The sequence below is a fragment of the Strigops habroptila genome, chromosome 7 (genome assembly GCF_004027225.2).
Source record: "Strigops habroptila isolate Jane chromosome 7, bStrHab1.2.pri, whole genome shotgun sequence".
NCBI lineage: Eukaryota > Metazoa > Chordata > Aves > Psittaciformes > Psittacidae > Strigops > Strigops habroptila.
This window is the reverse complement of record NC_044283.2, coordinates 49,918,731-49,936,444: the sequence shown is the minus strand read 5'-3', so window position 1 is coordinate 49,936,444 and position 17,714 is coordinate 49,918,731. Positions and strand designations below refer to the sequence as shown.

The 17,714-nt window shown below is 38.4% G+C and overlaps 1 protein-coding gene across 2 annotated transcripts in view; it reads right to left on the bottom strand.

The window, feature by feature from the left end:
• BMPR1B (bone morphogenetic protein receptor type 1B) overlaps positions 1 to 17,714 on the bottom strand; it is a 244,252-nt gene that overhangs the window by 185,523 nt on the left and 41,015 nt on the right. For both annotated transcript variants that reach the window (XM_030492681.2, XM_030492682.2), the window contains one exon: positions 11,326 to 11,396. The gene's annotated coding sequence lies outside the window, so the exon portion shown is untranslated. The remainder of the gene's footprint in view (positions 1 to 11,325; positions 11,397 to 17,714) is intronic.

Genomic DNA, 17,714 nt, shown 5'->3' with positions numbered 1-17,714 from the left:
AGGTCTTTTTGAAGCTTTATTTGCAGGGTATAAGCATTTAAAATCCAAATGTGATTTCATAATTCATGGTGTTATGGAAACAACTTCCCAAATCTCCACATCTGCTACCTCTATTGTTTAAGAGTGTTTTTATTCTCTCAAGCATTCCTGCAGTGTGTCTGTGTATATATATATATATTCCCAGAACTAGAAATTCTCATAGGACTACCCAGTGATTTTACTTATGTATTTTGCTTTGAGCCATCAACAAATTTATTCTTCCCCAGTCACTACAGTGACACTCATAAAAGATGTTCTTTAGGTGATCTTTATATGCAAAGCCTCATTGACAATATTTACATTTGTGAAAACATTTTAAGAGCACAGAAGGATGGGCATGCAAAAAAGGGAAGTGGAATTCCAACGCTCCACAGCTATACGAAACAAAAAGGAATGCCTACTTACCACCCCGAGGCTCTCTCCTTATGGTACCACATTTGCTAAGGTACTTCCTTCCTTTTCCTTTGTAGCACTAGTGTTTAGTGCAATTCTTCATATGTCTATAAACACTAGAGATACATATGGAATAACAGTATTCACAGGTTTCATGTGTTTGTTGGTGTTTTAGATATGTATACTTCAAGAAAATTTGCATCAACTGCAGAAACTCTGAGACTAAAACCAGTTTCTTTCAGCTTTGACAAAGTAAGTGACACTTTCTTTTGTTGCAGCTTTGCAATATTCATTGCATTTAGTTTTGTCTTTGTTCTAAATGGTATGCATAAACATAACTAGCTAAATGCAGCTGGAAAACTACTGAAGTAAAAAAAGTAGAAATCACCTATTACATCTGCTTTTCTTAACAATGGGATACAAAGACTATATTGAGCATTCATTTCCATTTATCTAGGCCAATATTCCAAAAAGGGAAGCCCAACCAACATCAGACCTCAAAAACTTCAAGGTGTCTTAGAGGCATACGAAAGGAAATCAAAATGAAATACGAAAACACATGCTGCAAATAATGGACAGAAAATTAAATATGTAAACAAAATATTTCATCACTAAAACCTACAGGAAGCAAGTACATAAGTACTCAAGTTTGATAACTATTTAAAATGAAATACCAACTAGAAGGTGAAGGCATTTGAGGATGTTGATGTCCTATTATCAAGAACATTCTTTCTTAGATAAAAGTGGTGAAACAAGACATCTACATTAAAAACTTCACAGAAGACCTATGTGTCATACATATTGCTACAAAAACTGAAAAGCAGAACTTTTTAATAACTGAAACTGCAAAAAATATATTTCTAACATACAGCCATGTAAACTAACAGAAAAAACATGCAGTAACATAATAGAGGAGAACTCTGCCACTGGTGCTCAGCCACCCACTGCCATCAATGGATCCCTTTCTGCTGACCTTGGTGAGACATAGAGGAGGATATACCACACGTAAGCCCTTTAAGCCCTTGTTGCATAAAGTTTTCCAATTTTGGAGGCAATTTTGAAACCTGCACTCAACAAATTAAAACACACATTTTCTGATGGGAAATGTAAATATGAAGGCATACCTGTTAGAGCAGGGAGCAATGAGAGAAATTACTTGTACATTTGACCAAAGAGAAAGGCTTGGAATTACAGTTTTAGACTGTGCTGGAAACCTGACGACCAGTATTAAATCACTGCAGAGCAGTACAAAGTAAGTTCACGAAGAAATCTGACCTGAGTACTGATAATAATTCCCTTCCTCATGCCACTAAGATCTTTTCTCATCAGGGCTGTATTTCTCCATTCAAGTTAACAACCTGATTTTCACTGAAGCTATGAACCTGGTATATTTTACAAAACCAATGCCCATACGATGTTCAAAAGTTTATCTAGAATTCAGTGAAAAGCTCTAAATACACTTTAAGATATTCCATAAAGCCTAAAAACTCCTTAAATCAGTGTGAATTCTCCAGACTGAAAGACTAAAAGACATATTGTCACTTAGAAAACAATTGATTCATTCATAAAATACTCATGTCTACTTTACACTAGAAATTTTACGGAAATTGCCGGAAAGGTCTGGTATCTAAAAGGACCATTTGCTACAAGTTTTTGAAATTCACACCATCTTGACTTCCTAACTGTACTATCCTACTTTGAGCAGGGCTTGAAATTTTAAAAGCCTATATGAAGTTATAGTCCTATTACCTTTATTGAAAAACTGGTGCTGGATTTTTGTAGACCTTTTGAAAATCCAGAAGTAGAGATTTATATATTAACTCCAGCAGCATTACGCTTCAGATGCAGCTAAATAACTTATTCCAGAAGCAGGATGCTTGAACCTAAACCATGATACATTGCCTGATTAAGGATTAGTTATTTGCTTCTATAAACTTATATGGGAAATGTAAAAAGTCTGGTTGCTACCTAGCTGTATTTAAAAATCTTAGAAAAAGTTTACAAAAAGCTTTATATCTGCACTTTATAAATGTAAATCAGACATTATAAACAGAACAACCTGTATATATAACCCTACAGAAACCATGAGTCTCCCTTCTCCCCCCCTCCAAAGTTGGTACTTGTCTCAAAAAACAGAAGACGAAGTACTGCTTACAGAAAGGCAAATACAGACTGATTTAAACACCACCTTAAAGAAGCGAAGTAGGCTGCAATTCACGTTTGACAGCACATTACAGCCACACTGAAGTTGTTTGTTTAATCTTTCCCAGTAAAAGAAGCAAAGAGTAACCAGCCAATAAAGCTCACCGCTCTCAGAAAGCGCAATGTTTTTGAGAGCTGTTTGCCAGCTGTAAGTTGCATTGTTATTACTCACACTATTTTTCAATACATTGTAACATCATATCATGCATTGTATAAGACCCAAAAGCTGGGGAGCACCTCACTTCTGTTACTGTCAAATATTTATTTCCTTTTGGGTCGTGCCAAAATAACTATCAGCGAACTGGTGAGTCACAACATATGTGAACTTGCTCATTAACTGCTGAGAACCTCACCATTTCTAACCACCCCTTTATGGACTTATCTGCAGGCTAATATTACAACCTTGACTTTAACATATTTGTATATGGTGCCCTTTCCATGCAGCATATTTGGAATATCTCAGGATCAGTCTCTCCTTCAGCAGCACCTTATACAAGCATGATTTTTTCTCCATTCCTCAAGTCTGAACAACTGAGTTTTTTCCTGGAATTTCAACTAAATTAATGACTAACACCACCACCAACAAAACAACCTTCCCACCCCCCAGTTCTTTCGTATTACTCTTAAGGACAGTCATAAAGCCACAAAGAAAGAGACAGAACATTCAATGGCTTTTAAACAAATACTACCACATTTAAAACACGTGTGTGTTTGAAAAAGCTCTAAGCCTCTATTGCTCAAACCACTTGTGGTTTCTCAGCACTTCTTTTTTGAATGATTGTGTCTTTATAAAATAAACATGTTTGAGACTAAATTACTTGTGTGTCTGTTGGGAATAATTATAAAATTAGCTTGTTCTAATTTACACTTGTGGGTTTTAAAAACATAACCAAATACCATAGTGAGTCTCCTGGTGAAACCAAAGCCTGGCATGTCAAACATAGTTTAGATCACTGCACACAGGCTTTGATTTTCTCAGTGCAGCAGTCTGATCTCTACAGCAGTCTTAGTCTGCTGGTTTTGTCTCCTAATTCTCCAAATAAGTATTCCCATTTGTAGGTCTCCAGAGACATTCTTATTCATTTGACATGCCAAGAGGTTGGGCAATATATTATACAAATAATTCAATTCCAGACACAGAGCTGTGATTATCGAAATGTGGTATCTTCGTGCATAGTTTCAGTAGTTTGCAATATGTTGTTCAGCCATAACACATATAGGAGTTTTGGCTGCTGAATATCTCAGCGTCCCAAATACGATGGAGGGATGTGCTACAGTTCCAACTATATTACCTAGGAATGCATTTAAAGTCCATCTAGCACTATTCAGGAGAGTAACACATGATTTATTTTAACTGTGTCCTTTAGTGCCACTGATTTCAGTGATCTAAATGATGGTTTTCCAGGAAGAAAAATTATCACATTATCACAACACTTCTGTTGTATTACCCTGGCACAGCACACTACATTTTTGTGCATTAGGTAGTCATGAGTGCACATAATAATTTCCAGGGAACTGCAGCGATGAGCTAATTTCCGAAGTGTTTTCTGCTATTCTACTAGATGACACTGGTTGACATAGTCAATATTTTAATACTAATATGCCAGGATTCAGTTAAAATAGTCTCAGTCAGCAACAGGCATCTCTGGCAGATTAAAATCTTACTTAGCATCTTCATCTTTTGCTCTGGACTTGCCACCCAACACCTTTTCAGCAGTGGATTTGCCACTCCATGGATCCACAAGATCATAGAAATCATAAAATCATAGACTAGTATGGAATGGAAGGGACCTTCAAAAGTCATCTAGTCCAACTCCCCTGCAATGAGCAGGGACATCTTCAACTAGATGTGCATTTATAATGAAAATTATTCCTTTCATATAATGACATAGGTTTCTTTCCACTCTCAGTGGCTAGAATAACTTCTGTTAGGCATCCTACAGCTTGTCTTTTTATCCAAGGCCATGGGAGATGCAAACTGTGCTTTCTGTACAAAGATTAGGTGGGTTTAGGTTCTGTATTTACATCCTGCTTTTAATCCCTCAAGGCTGCAAAGGTTATATTACCCTGCCCTTGTCACCACAACTTATTTCACCTTATTTTCATCTTTTCATAAATACCTGAACAAGTTTATCTTTCTTGTAATCACAACAAAGCTAACGTTTTAGCAAGAAACTTCTCCATGCGTAGTCTGTGGTTTCAGACTTGTTCCACATTTTTACAGCATTGAAAATTCTCCTTCCTCTTAGGGTTTTTTTTTAACAGGGTTGGTTTTTTGTTTTGGTTTGGTTTTTTTACCACTTCTGCTTCTTCTCCCCCTCCAATATGAATATGTATCTCAACAGAATCTCATTCCCAACTTGCCCCAAACTTCAGTCCTGTAAGGTCTAGTAATAAATCATACTATCGACCACTTTGCTCCCTTTTCCTCCACTACTCTCTCAGAGATAGGTTGGCCTGTTCCAGCCTGACTTCCCAAATCCCACACCTCACCTATCAGCAGGAGATTATACCACCCAATTCCCTACAAGCTTCTTGTACTCCCTCACTGACTCCTGTTGCTGCCTCCTTGCTCGACCAAATTAAACATTACTGACTTCATATGAGTACTGGTGATGAGACACTATTTGTGGATTGATAGGAAAGGAAAAACCTAGATTCAATCTTCCTGGGCCATCTCCTGCCTTCCAGGATACTTCCTGCATCCCTAGTCTGGGTATCTCTGTACGTATTATGCATACACATGTATGTGTGCATATATATATATATATATATGAATTCATGTATATTCTATATACAGAATATTTACAGATGCATGTGTATATATAGAACATACACATATATATGTATATTCTATATGCATATAGAACATAGACACACCACACACATGCATACAAGTGACTGTGCAGGGTGCAAAGCACCACAGCCTACACAGCCACTTTTAACATTCTCCATGGTGTATTTTTCCAGTGCATTCTTGTGAGTTGATTAATTCTCTAACCCAATATAAAAGTCAATAGTAAACATTGTATTTAAAAGCCTGAACTACACATGGGGTATTTCACCAGTGTGTTTTTTCCAGTGCACTTGAGTTTTCCTTCTGGCTATTCTAAATAATGAGTAACCTGTAGCACTCCATTCAGCAATATGCACTCCTCCCCCAACCTCCCTCTTCTGTGCTAACAGCCTTTTAGACATAAAGGAAAATCAACTGCAATGTGAGGAAGAGGTGTATTTTAACCAGATACATTCTCCAGCATTTCTATTTTATACTAGTCACCTTTCCAAACAGAAAATAGCTTACTAGTAACCTGAAATGGACTATTTTGTTAGAATACAAAACAGGAAAGGTAACAAGGTGTTCCCTTGAATAATCTTCTACACAACTCAGCCTTGCTCTGTTGATATTTGTCCTCTATTATAACATGCACCTAAGTCATACATTGATAAACTAAAAATCATAAGAACAGTTATCAAAGGATAGTTCCCAGTCCCAAAACATTGTACACTCCACCAACTCAGGGACTTCACTGCCAGCTACGTACACTACTACAAGCCTAAATGCCAGTGAGTTCTCCTCCTTTGACAGAAGAACCACAGTAAATCTTTCCAACTGCAGCTACTGTCTGTTTCAGAGGCCTGGTTTTATACTTTGATCATTAGATTAAAATCAATTAGTGGAAATATCCAAAATAAACAAGGCAAGACAATGTCCAATTTCCTGCACAGTTAACCTTCCCCAGCAAACCAAACATTTCAGCGGTATTAAAGCTCTGTTCATATTTAAGGAAAACAGTAACTCTATTCCTTGCTTCATTTGTGATATAATGCTTATTCCTGCATTTTGTTTCCAGAAACATTGCAAAGCAGGTCAAGATCCTTTAAGGCAAATACTATTATTGGGGACAGCATTTGCTTTCTGACACAGCTCTCTGTTAAGGCAGAAGGCTGAGCAGAGCACACGGGTGTCTGTCATAAACCAGACAAGTGTAAAGAGTGCTTCTGCCCCCAGGGGTTCATGGTGTTAAAAAAAGGGTCAGAGAAGAAAGAATTGAGACATGCATGGGGAGGACTGTTCGGTTCGGACTTGAATTATGTTGTGATGAAAAAATTATACCATTCATCATAACTGGGAAGGAAGATGAAGGAAAGCTGAAGGGCAGTTTTCAGCCTTCCTCTCCCAAGGACCTAAGTTTTCCCAGCCTATGACATTAACTCAGACCACTCCTGGGAGAAAGCAGAGCTGAACTGGCAGTCTGCTGGCATCCTCAGTTTTCAAAGCATTCATCCTACATTCACTCACAATTTACAGACTTACATTTTCAGTGTACAATACAGAAGCATATAATGTTGAAAATAGGGCTAAGTCAATACTTAAGGGCAGTCTTTTTGGAGCAGACTGCAGGTAGGAGGCAGGGAACAGTTAACATTTTTATTCACGAAGCCTGCAGCCATTGCACGAGTATTTAAGCTGAAGAAGTAGTTATGATATGGGGAAGCATCAGAGCTCCCAAGCTGTAATTTCCTTTCAGTGTACCATTACTGATCCTGTCTGTATACCACGACAATAGTACAAGTTCCTCCCACAGCTACACATGAGCTCGGATTCAACACATAAACTGAACCTGCTACCGATTACATATGGGAATTCCTGTCATGAAGTGCAATTCTTAAACTCTACTGGGTACTGATAAAGTTACATATGAACTCTGAGCATTTCCACTCCCACAAAGTAACAAGAGCAAGCAAAGTGCTGCTGCTCTGTCTGTGCATCCATGGGGAACCACACACCCCAGAGACCACAGACATACTGATTTTTTTCTAAATAAAGGAGTACAGCAAGTCAAGGATAGTCTATTACAATTATCACTCAGCAAGGCTTCATGTATGCACAAGAAGCATGGAGTAATAATCTCTAAGGAGGAATAGATTCTTCTCAATGTTCAGAAAATGGCAAGAGCGCACTGCTTCATCAGACGACTGTGCTTTATACAGGCAACTGAGTCTTACAAGGGTAGGAAGAAAATTATGTGCCTCTAAACAACAAATTAACACAGTAGGTACAGTACTATTAAATATTTAAGGCTATTACTTTAAATGAGTTCTCCAGTGCAGGAGAAGAATGGAAAAAAAAAAAAATAAAATAAAAATTAGACTCAATTAGATCCCAGTAAATTCTCATTTCCTTCATCATGGGTTTTGCCAGAATGAGATTAAGCTCAGGCCATATTAATTTATCTGTAAATTATTATTAATACATTTTCATATATGTTAGCATAGCAATTTTTCCCCCTGCATCTTTAGCAATCAAACACTGGAATACATTCCTTCAGTAAGAGTCTGCGAGTCCTCCAATAGATGTACCACTTCAGCAGGAAAGTTTCTTTCTCCTTTCAGGACTGATTGAGAATTCATCCAACAGCAATTTAACCTTTGAGATTATACATGCTGAGTAAAATTGGGAGGGGGAGGGGGGAATCATAAACTGTTAACATTTAAAATGATGGACAGTGGCTTCACATGTTGCAAAGAGGGGAAAGACAGGAACACCAGGGTACATTAGAAAGATTTTACTGAACTCAAAGGAATTTTTTGTGTTTATCAGTGGATAAGAGATCAAAGCTAGAGCCTAAATCCAGAAAGCAAAGAATTTGAAATAACATTTTTACAGCAAAAATATTTTAATTGTATGTTTTGCTAAGCAAAATGTCAATGTAACTCTTAATGTCTACCACACAATTATAAGGGTATGAAGGTGATAATAGCTCTTTCTCATTCCCTGAAGTAGCAGGTTATAGAACAGTAAACATCTGTAAATTGACAAAAACTGCATCCATATACAGAGTGGTCATCCTAAAACCTCAATACAATCTGGAGTCAAAGGCAGCCAAGTGGTATGCCACAACTGTTATTGCCAATGCATTTTTCTCAATCCCTTTGGCAGCAGAGTGCAGGCCACAGTTTGCTTTTACTTGGAGGGGTGTCCAGTACACTTGGAATCAACTGCCCCAGGGGTGGAAACACAGCCCTACCATCTGCTATGGGCTGATCCAGACGGCACTGGAACAGTGGCAAGCTCCAGAACACCTGCAATACATTGATGATATTGAGTGGGGTGAAACAGCAGAATTTGTTTTTCAGAAAGGGAAGGAAAAAAAGTCCAAGTCCTTCTGATGGCGGTTTTGCCATAAACCAAAGTAAAGTCAAGGGACCTGTACAGGAGATTCAATTTTTGGGAATAAAATGGCAAGATGAACATTGCTAGATCCCCACAGATGTGATCAACAAGATAACAGCAATGTCTCCACCAACTAACAAGAAAGAAATACAAGCTTTCTTAGGTGTTGTGGGGTTCTGGAGAATGCACATCCCAAATTACAGTCTGATTGTAAGCCCTCTCTACCACGTGATGCAGAAGAAGAATGATTTCAAATGGGACCCTGAGCAACAACAAGCCTTTGAGCAAATTAAACGAGAAATAGTTCATGCAGTAGCCCTTGGACCAGTCTGGACCGGGCCAGATGTGAAAAATGTGCTCTATACCGCAGCTGGGGAGAATGGTCCTACCTGGAGCCTCTGGCAGAAAGCTCCAGGGGAGACTCGAGGTCTACCCCTCGGCTTTTGGAGTCGGGGATATAAAGGATCCGAGGCCAGCTATACTCCCACTGAAAAAGAGATACTGGCAGCCTATGAAGGGGTTCGAGCTGCCTCAGAAGTAATCGGAACTGAAGCGCAGCTCCTCCTGGCACCCCGGTTGCCTGTGCTGGGCTGGATGTTCAAAGGCAGGATCTCCTTTATACATCATGCGACTGATGCTACATGGAGTAAGTGGGCTGCGCTAATTACACAACGAGCTTGAATGGGAAATCCCAGTCGTCCAGGAATTCTAGAAGTCATCATGGACTGGCCAGAGGGCAAAGATTTTAGGATGTCACCAGAAGAGGAGGTGACGCGTGCTGAAGAGGCCCCACCATATAATGAACTGTCAGAGAGTGAAAAGCAATATGCCTTGTTTACTGATGGGTCCTGCCGTATTGTGGGAAAGCATCGGAGATGGAAGGCACCTGTGTGGAGTCCCCTGCAACAAGTTGCAGAAACTGCTGAAGGAGAGGGTGAATCGAGTCAGTTTGCAGAGGTGAAAGCCATCCAGCTGGCCCTGGACATTGCTGAACGAGAAAAATGGCCAGTACTTTATCTCTATACTGACTCATGGATGGTGGCAAATGCCCTGTGGGGGTGGTTGCAGCAGTGGAAGCAGAGCAACTGGCAACGCAGAGGTAAACCCATCTGGGCTGCTGCGCTGTGGTAAGATATCGCTGCCCAGGTACAGAACCTAGTTGTTAAGGTAGATGCTCATCCGTAGAGTTAGGAAATGATACCTTGTGTCTATGTATCCAAGGACAGAAAAGGTGATGGTGTAGTGGAAAGCATGGGACCTGGGCATGATATAAATGGTATAAAATAAGGGGTGGATACTGTCCTGGTTTCAGCTGGGATAGAGTTAATTTTCTTCCTAGTAGCTGGTGCAGTGCTGTGCTTCGGCTTTAGTCTGAGAATAATGCTGATAACACACTGACGTTTTAGTTGTTGCCAAGTAGCCTTACCCTGATCAATGACTTTTCAGTCTCTCCTGCTCTGCCAATGAGGAGCTGCATGAGAAGCTGGGAGGGAACATAGCCAGGACAGCCAACCTGAACTAGATGAAGGAGTATTCAGTACCACAGCACATCATGCTCACTACATAAACTGGGTGGAGTTGGCCAGGAGGTGGCCAATCACTGCTTGGGGACAGGCTGGGCATTGGTCAGCAGATGTACACACAGATGGTCAACCTGCTGCACACATGGTAACTGTTAAACCAGACCAACCTCATTCTTCTGCAGTTGTCACATCAAACCTACCCTACAAACAGTTTTCAAAAATTGCCAAATGGAAATAAGGAAAGATAGTGCTTTGTTGATTTCTGCATCAAAAATTGCAATGAAAAAGTTCAACAGAGCTGCGTGCTATACCTTTAAATGTTTCTTGCAGGTTTTAAATTAATACTCTGTGAAACTTATAAATCAGACCTTTTAACAGAATATGAAGCAAGAGTCATTGGGGAAAACGTCTCTGAGAAGACTTCCGGAATTTTATCCCTTCTCTGTCTCCTATTTCTGACAAGCAAAAATAGATAGGCATTTGCTGCTTAATTTTGAAGGTGTATCTCAAATAATACAGGTCCCAGGACCCCTTTCTCCTCACACCAAACCTCCTCATTCTCATGCGACAATACAGAGCAGTAACAACATGAGACCTGTATATTTTCTTTGAGAAGTGGCATAGACAGAACTCTACTGTTTTCAAGAGCTCTTGAAGAGGATGTGCAAGTGTGATGGAGTAAACTTGAGCAGGCGAGCTCAACGGCATATGGAAAATATCACAAGTTCCAGCAGTTGAACAAATTGCTATCCACTTTGTCATGCTGATCTACAGGTACTTGCTTATCTTTGGAGCCTTTACTGATACCTGCGGTAGAATTACACATTCCATTCCCAATACAAGTTACGTTATCACATATTGAACTTACTACAAAGCACAGAAGTTGGGGAAAAAAAAAAATCCAAAATAAACAAACCCTCCATTGACAAATTTTCTCTGAGCTTGTAACAGTGAACAGTGTCTTATCTTTATCAACAGATGCTGTCTTACCTTTATCAAGAAAAGCTGAAATGTCCCTTTCTCCTATTCAGCTCCCAAGAACAAAAGAAACGAACTCCACCCTGTGAGCAAAGAACATTTTTTGAATGATTAGTGATATTCTGAAAGAAGGTTTAAATCATTAAAAAATAATACAGACCTTCCAATTCTGGTATGATACTCTGGTAAAAATGGAACGATATCTGGAAAAAAAGCTCACTGATGGCATATATATCTATATTTACTACATTACTTCAACAATAACATGGTAAATGCTCCTATGAACTGCAGACAGTGAAATATTCAAAAACACTATTTTATAAGGAAAATTATGCTATTATTAGGTCAGCTTCTAAGAGAAAATGTCAGTATTGCAATCCATTGTGCAATCTTCAACCATACAGCTTTCCTTTACATCTTAGTAGAGGCCCCAGAAGAATGAGGTAATACAATACATATTACTAAAAATAATTCACCTATTTTATAGACTAAGGATCATTGCTCCTCCCTGTTATAACAACCACATGAACCCTAACACTTCCATAGGAGTAGGACGGGATTTGCAAGGTAACAGACATTACAAGTCTTAGGGTGAGATCAACAGTCTCATAAGCAGCAGAGAAACTGAGATTCATTTATTCTACAATGTAGCCATAAAAGCTCTACTGAAGTCCTCAGCAAGAGCAGTTTCAGCTGCATAGGACTAAAGACAAGGTGGAAAACTAATCATATAGGCTAGAAGCAAAAGAGAAAAAGAAGATGGAGCAACAACTACATTAGCATGACGAGGATGAACACATTACAGGCTTGTATTGTAAGGAAAAGCAATTTCATGGGTTGAACAAAAGGCAAAAGAGCACAGAGGCAAGGAAAACCAGGAAGACCAGAGCTTTTGCTTCTTTGTTCTTTAATTAACTACTCCATTATCACCCTAGAATGTGAAGCAGAACTTATTTATTTAGACAACTTCCCTAAAATCTTTACAATCATAGAATCATTTAGGTTGGAAAAGACCTTTAAGATCATCAAGTCCAACCATAAATGTCACTGCTTATCTTATCTGAAGTAGTTTTACACATATCAACATCAATTCAAGAGTTGCAGAATGGCTCAATTTCATTCCAGTCCCAAACAGTGGCCAAATATTTATCATTTCCTTCACAATACTGGAACAAGCTAGAAATTTTGTGAGGGCATAAATACAACTGACTGGATGATAATGGCTTGGTTCAAGTAACCATCCTTGTTTGTACAAGGTTTGTTGTTCTACAGTTATGTTTAAACAGCAAAAAAAAATGTTATTAAAGAAAATACGTAAGTAATTAAGTGCCACTAATCAGATGCTATGCATTTTAAATAGTAACTAGCTTGTAATGACATAATTCATTCACAGTTCCCTTTTTCAGGATAAAAGAAAGTCTCCCATGTGTTTTGTTCATGCTAGTTAGTGAACATTCATGTATAGAAAAAAACCCTGAAGTGAGCTGTGATCATTTGGTTTTGCTTCTAACGCACAGAGACCAGCCTCTAAAGGTGAGTACATCTTCCCCAAAATGCACTACAGACAAGGCAGGTCTCTCTTCCTGCTTTAGCCATGACACTGCCTGCAAGCTTCCAGCTTCTAAAAGGCATGTCATCTTCTTTGAGAATGCTTTCCATTCTTCTCCTTAACCTATTTTTTTTAATTTTATTTTTGATCTAAATGAGATGTCTAACAAAAAAAAAAAAAAAAAAAACAAAAAAAACAAAAAAAAAAAAACAAAAAAAAAAAAACCCCAAAAATTCAGCTGGCATTTGACCATATGTTACCTGTACAGGCTGGGTTAAAATGTAAAGATTTTTCTTCATTTTATTCTCAGAAAGACAGAAAATCCTAGAGTAAGAAAAACAATACATAAAAAATAAGCAGTACAATTTATGCTGTGCTTCAGCAGACAAATATACTGCAATTTGACGTCCATGTGTCTAACCTCGGAATTGGTACATAACCAATACAGAAGCCAAAGAGGTCAATGCCCATAAAAATGTGAAGATGATTCAGTTAGCATTTTATTCTAAACTGCATACAAAACACCAGTTATTCCAAGATAATTTATCATTCCTGTTAAATCCTGCAGGAATAGAGACAGAAAGTTTAACTTAACACTTGCTCATACAATTGGGATTTCATGCATAAGTTGCTACTATGGCAATAAAAAGCCGGGAAACAATAAAATAACCATAAACCCACCTTATTTCATAAGATAAGAAAGCTTTTTGCCACAACTGATATTTGTTTTGATTTCTTAAATGAAGCTAGATAATATTTTCATCATTCTCTCTCAGCTCCTTCAGAAGGAGTCCACTCACCCTGAGAACCCACAGCGCAGAGCAGACAGAGGACCAAAGGCTCCCCAGCCACTAACTTCCTGTTAAGGTGCCCTTTCCCCCCTCCTGCCATTTGTCAGCCCTGCAGGCAAAAGCTTAGAGAGAAGCACAGATTGGAATAATTACACACATAGTTTGGGACTAATTAAACAAATTACTCAGAATCAATATGATTTAAAATCTATAGAGAAAATTAATAGATGCCATCAGAAAGTTTTTAAGGGAGACAGATTATAGAAAAGTGCTACAGCATGAGGAATATGATATTTCACTTGATGCAGCCTCCACAAGGCAAAAAAGCTGAATGGAAAAGCCTATGAGAAATTTTTCTGTAGCATGTATAAACATAATACATATAAATATGTAGTTTGATTGTAGAAATACAGATAATTCTTCTGGACATCAGTTTTCATTATTGGCTTCTGTTGTCAAATCATACAATGTTATGATAGAACAAAATCAGTTACACAGAATCATAGAGTTTGGGTTGGAAGGCACCTTAAAGATCATCTAGTTCCAAAACCCCTGCCATGGGCAGGGACACCTTCCACTAGACCAGCTTGCTCAAACCCCTGTCCAACCTGGCCTTGAACACTTCCAGGGACGGAGTATCCCCAACTTCTCTGGGCGACCTGTGCCAGTGTCTCACCACTCTCATAGTGAATAACTTCTTCATAGTATATACTCTATCTGATTTAATGCAATGGCAGTTGTCTGCACCTACAAATTTTATCAGGGAAAATTATAACTGCAATAGAGACAAGAAGCTGAGTAGCCACATCATTTTAATTACAAATAGACAAAAAAAGTTTCATGAGAAAATGAATCAATTCCTCCCCTCCCATTAGGTTAGGTGATTTCATAATAATACAGAATCATGTAAGATACCACTTTTGCTAAGATCAGAGCAATTTTAGGTTTGCAATTTTAAAGTGGCATATCAGTGAGACAAGCAAAAGGCCCTGAACAAAAAAATAGAACAGAAGATTCAGCAAGACAGCTGAATTGACACGAACCTTCAGATAAGGAAAACTGAATCTTTAGAAACACATGATTCTAGCAGGAAGGTGGCAATCAGTGACTTAAACTGTGAACTCTTCTGTTCCCCACACCCAGTCAAACACTAGGGGAAACTTTAGCACATAGTGCGTAAAATGCTGATAATCCACCACCTTTAACGTAATTCACAGATAAACTTTTCTCCATAGGTTTCCTAGGTTCACTGTGGTTACCAGCATTTAGGTTATCAGCAAAAGCTCAAGGCCCTTTCTTATCACATTCTTAAATTATAACAGAAATAAAACTACTGCTGCTTTGCCATTCACCGAAGACTCATCTATTTTGATGCGTTTCTGTAAGGTCTTATCACTTCCTATTTTCTGTACTTTCTATGCTGCAAATTATGCTGTCAGAGATTCTCCAAGGTGTGGGCACTAAAAATCCACAGGTGATCTCCTATGCAATGAAGTTCTTGTCTTGCTCAAGCTTTCCCACATCCACCCATAATCCGCTTTCCCTGACAATGGCTCCAATGCCATTCAAGCATTCTCACGCTGAGCCTTCTTTGCTCACTATTAAAATGGCAAGCACCTATCTAAATAGCCAGTAAGAAACCCGATCCATCTGTTTCCAAGTGAAATCCACCCAAAAAAAAAAAAAAAAAAAAAGGGAAATTTCAGACTGTCTTTTGGAATAATACATTCAAATATTTTCTTAGTATGAAAAGACTAAACTCCGCCCTTCCAGTCTGAAAAGTATCTGCAAAGAAAAACAGCATAGTTACATCCCCAGTGTTACGAGAGGTATGGGGAATTTGGCTTCAGTATTTGCTGCGACTGTTCCTGTAGCACACAAGTACCACAAATGAGATGCTCAAGGAGTAAAGTTTAATTCATAATTTATGAGACTAGGTTAGATTTATGCAAGGATGCAACACAATCATGAACAGCCCAGATGACAAGCTGTTATTGCTTGGCATTGTAATTGATTCTGATCTGGGGGCTGTGTTATGTTTTGTTGGGGGTTTTTTGCTTTATTTTGATTTCAAAGCAAATTACAGATCTTTCAAATGCATAAACCACTTATTTAAAAGTCTGATGAACAACTTCAACTTATAATTAATAATCCATCTTCAAGGGATTTTAATGTCTCCCTCTCAGCAGAAATGTAGTAACATTGTACTAATTCCTGCTTACTTTGTGGAAAAGAAACCAAGAAACTAAAAAAATGTAATCGCTTAAAGTCAACTTTTAAAGATTCTTTACAAAGTTCAAGTACAAACCAAATGAGACAGTTCATATGGCTCTATTGAGACTAATCAGAGTTGTCAATATTAGAATACTGTATTCTAGCCAGTCATGAAATTAATACGCGAGACATTATAGTGCTGTTTTTACCTCTGAAGTAGAGAAGAAAAAGCACTACAAAAATCATGTGTGTTGACATTATGAGTCATCTATTTATACTTTTTAAGGTAACTACCACAATTAGTTTGAGGCACATTAGTTAAAGGGAAGAGTAAAAAGTACATTTAAAAGGACAAAGATTAAGATTTTAACTGTGTCTTCCACCTACACTTAGCAACTGGAAATACACAGACTGGGCCCCAAAGATCTGTTTTGTTCTCTACACACAAACTGGCTGGCACTACTGGTGCTACATTTTCCACATGGAAAAATGATGACAGATGCTGAAAGGAGCACTAGGCTAGAGGCTGTAAAGGACAGCCCTATGTGCTCCATGAAAATAACATCATTACCTACACAAAAGCATGTTTGAGAAGACCGAACAAGAAACTATAGGATGCTGATGACAAAAGCACGTATGTATATTTGAAGAGCATTTGACATACTTGGTGTCAACTCAATAATGTGCCCATAGGTGACTAACAAAGCTGAAGTACACAAAATCAGATCTGACGAAGTACACGCTGAGGAGCAGCAGGTCAGCATCAGTCAGCTTTTTTTTGCGATGGGTGCTTATGTGCTCAATGTGCATAGCCAGCTGATGACATGCACATGCAGATTGTCTTTCCAGAGACATCAAGGGCCACACATTCCCTAACTCCCACAGCTGGCATGCAGTATGCAAGCAGGATCCCAAGGACAGCAGTCCAAAGAGGAACTGTAAGCCCAACCCCCTTCTTTCTGAAAGCACACTCTGCATCATAACATGACATCCACCTGAAATACACAGATGGTCTCCTATTGGAGACCTATATGGTCCTCCTATATGGGCCCACCTTCTCAGCTTAATCTGTAACTCAGATTAACCATGCATGCCTATTAAAATACAAAAATATTTATCCAATTAAGCATACAATTCCAGGTGTGCCTCTCTAAAGCTGACAATTTTCCATTGAAACCATAGGATTATGACAATAGTGAAATATGCTAAAATTATCTTTGTAATTTCTATCTAATATCATATGATAGCTCCAAAGTGAAAGAAATAGCTATAATGAGACACTGTTATTAGAAAGTTACAAACCTTCAATTTTTATTCTCTCCTTTTAAATAAGGTTAAAAATATAAACAGTGAGAAACACCTACAGGAAATCGAATTACAGGTCATTTCAGGTTGATGCAGTGAAAAAACAAGGAAGCTAAAGCATTCAGCATAAAAATCAGAGTAATCTCTAAATACTTCCTCATTTACAACATGACACACTATCACCATTTTAAACAAGAAACAAGATCTTTTCTCTCTTTTTTCAGACTTCATACACAAGCACTCAGCATTTTGCATTAAAAAGACCATTCAACAGTTACTGCAAATAAAATATGGTATACTGGGGACATGGGGGACACGACAGACACAGAACTCCTTTCTGAAAAGACACAACCACATTGCCACATAAGCTACAGAAAAAATGGCAGCCAGATCATCTCCATTTATGAACAGACTTCATTGCCTTGAAGGAAGGAGAGAAAGAGCGTTGCTTTCCATCGCAACTTGGAATATGGTATATCATGCAATTTCAAACTAGATGGCCCAAAGCAAATGAACATACATGCGAAAACTGTTAACTCAAC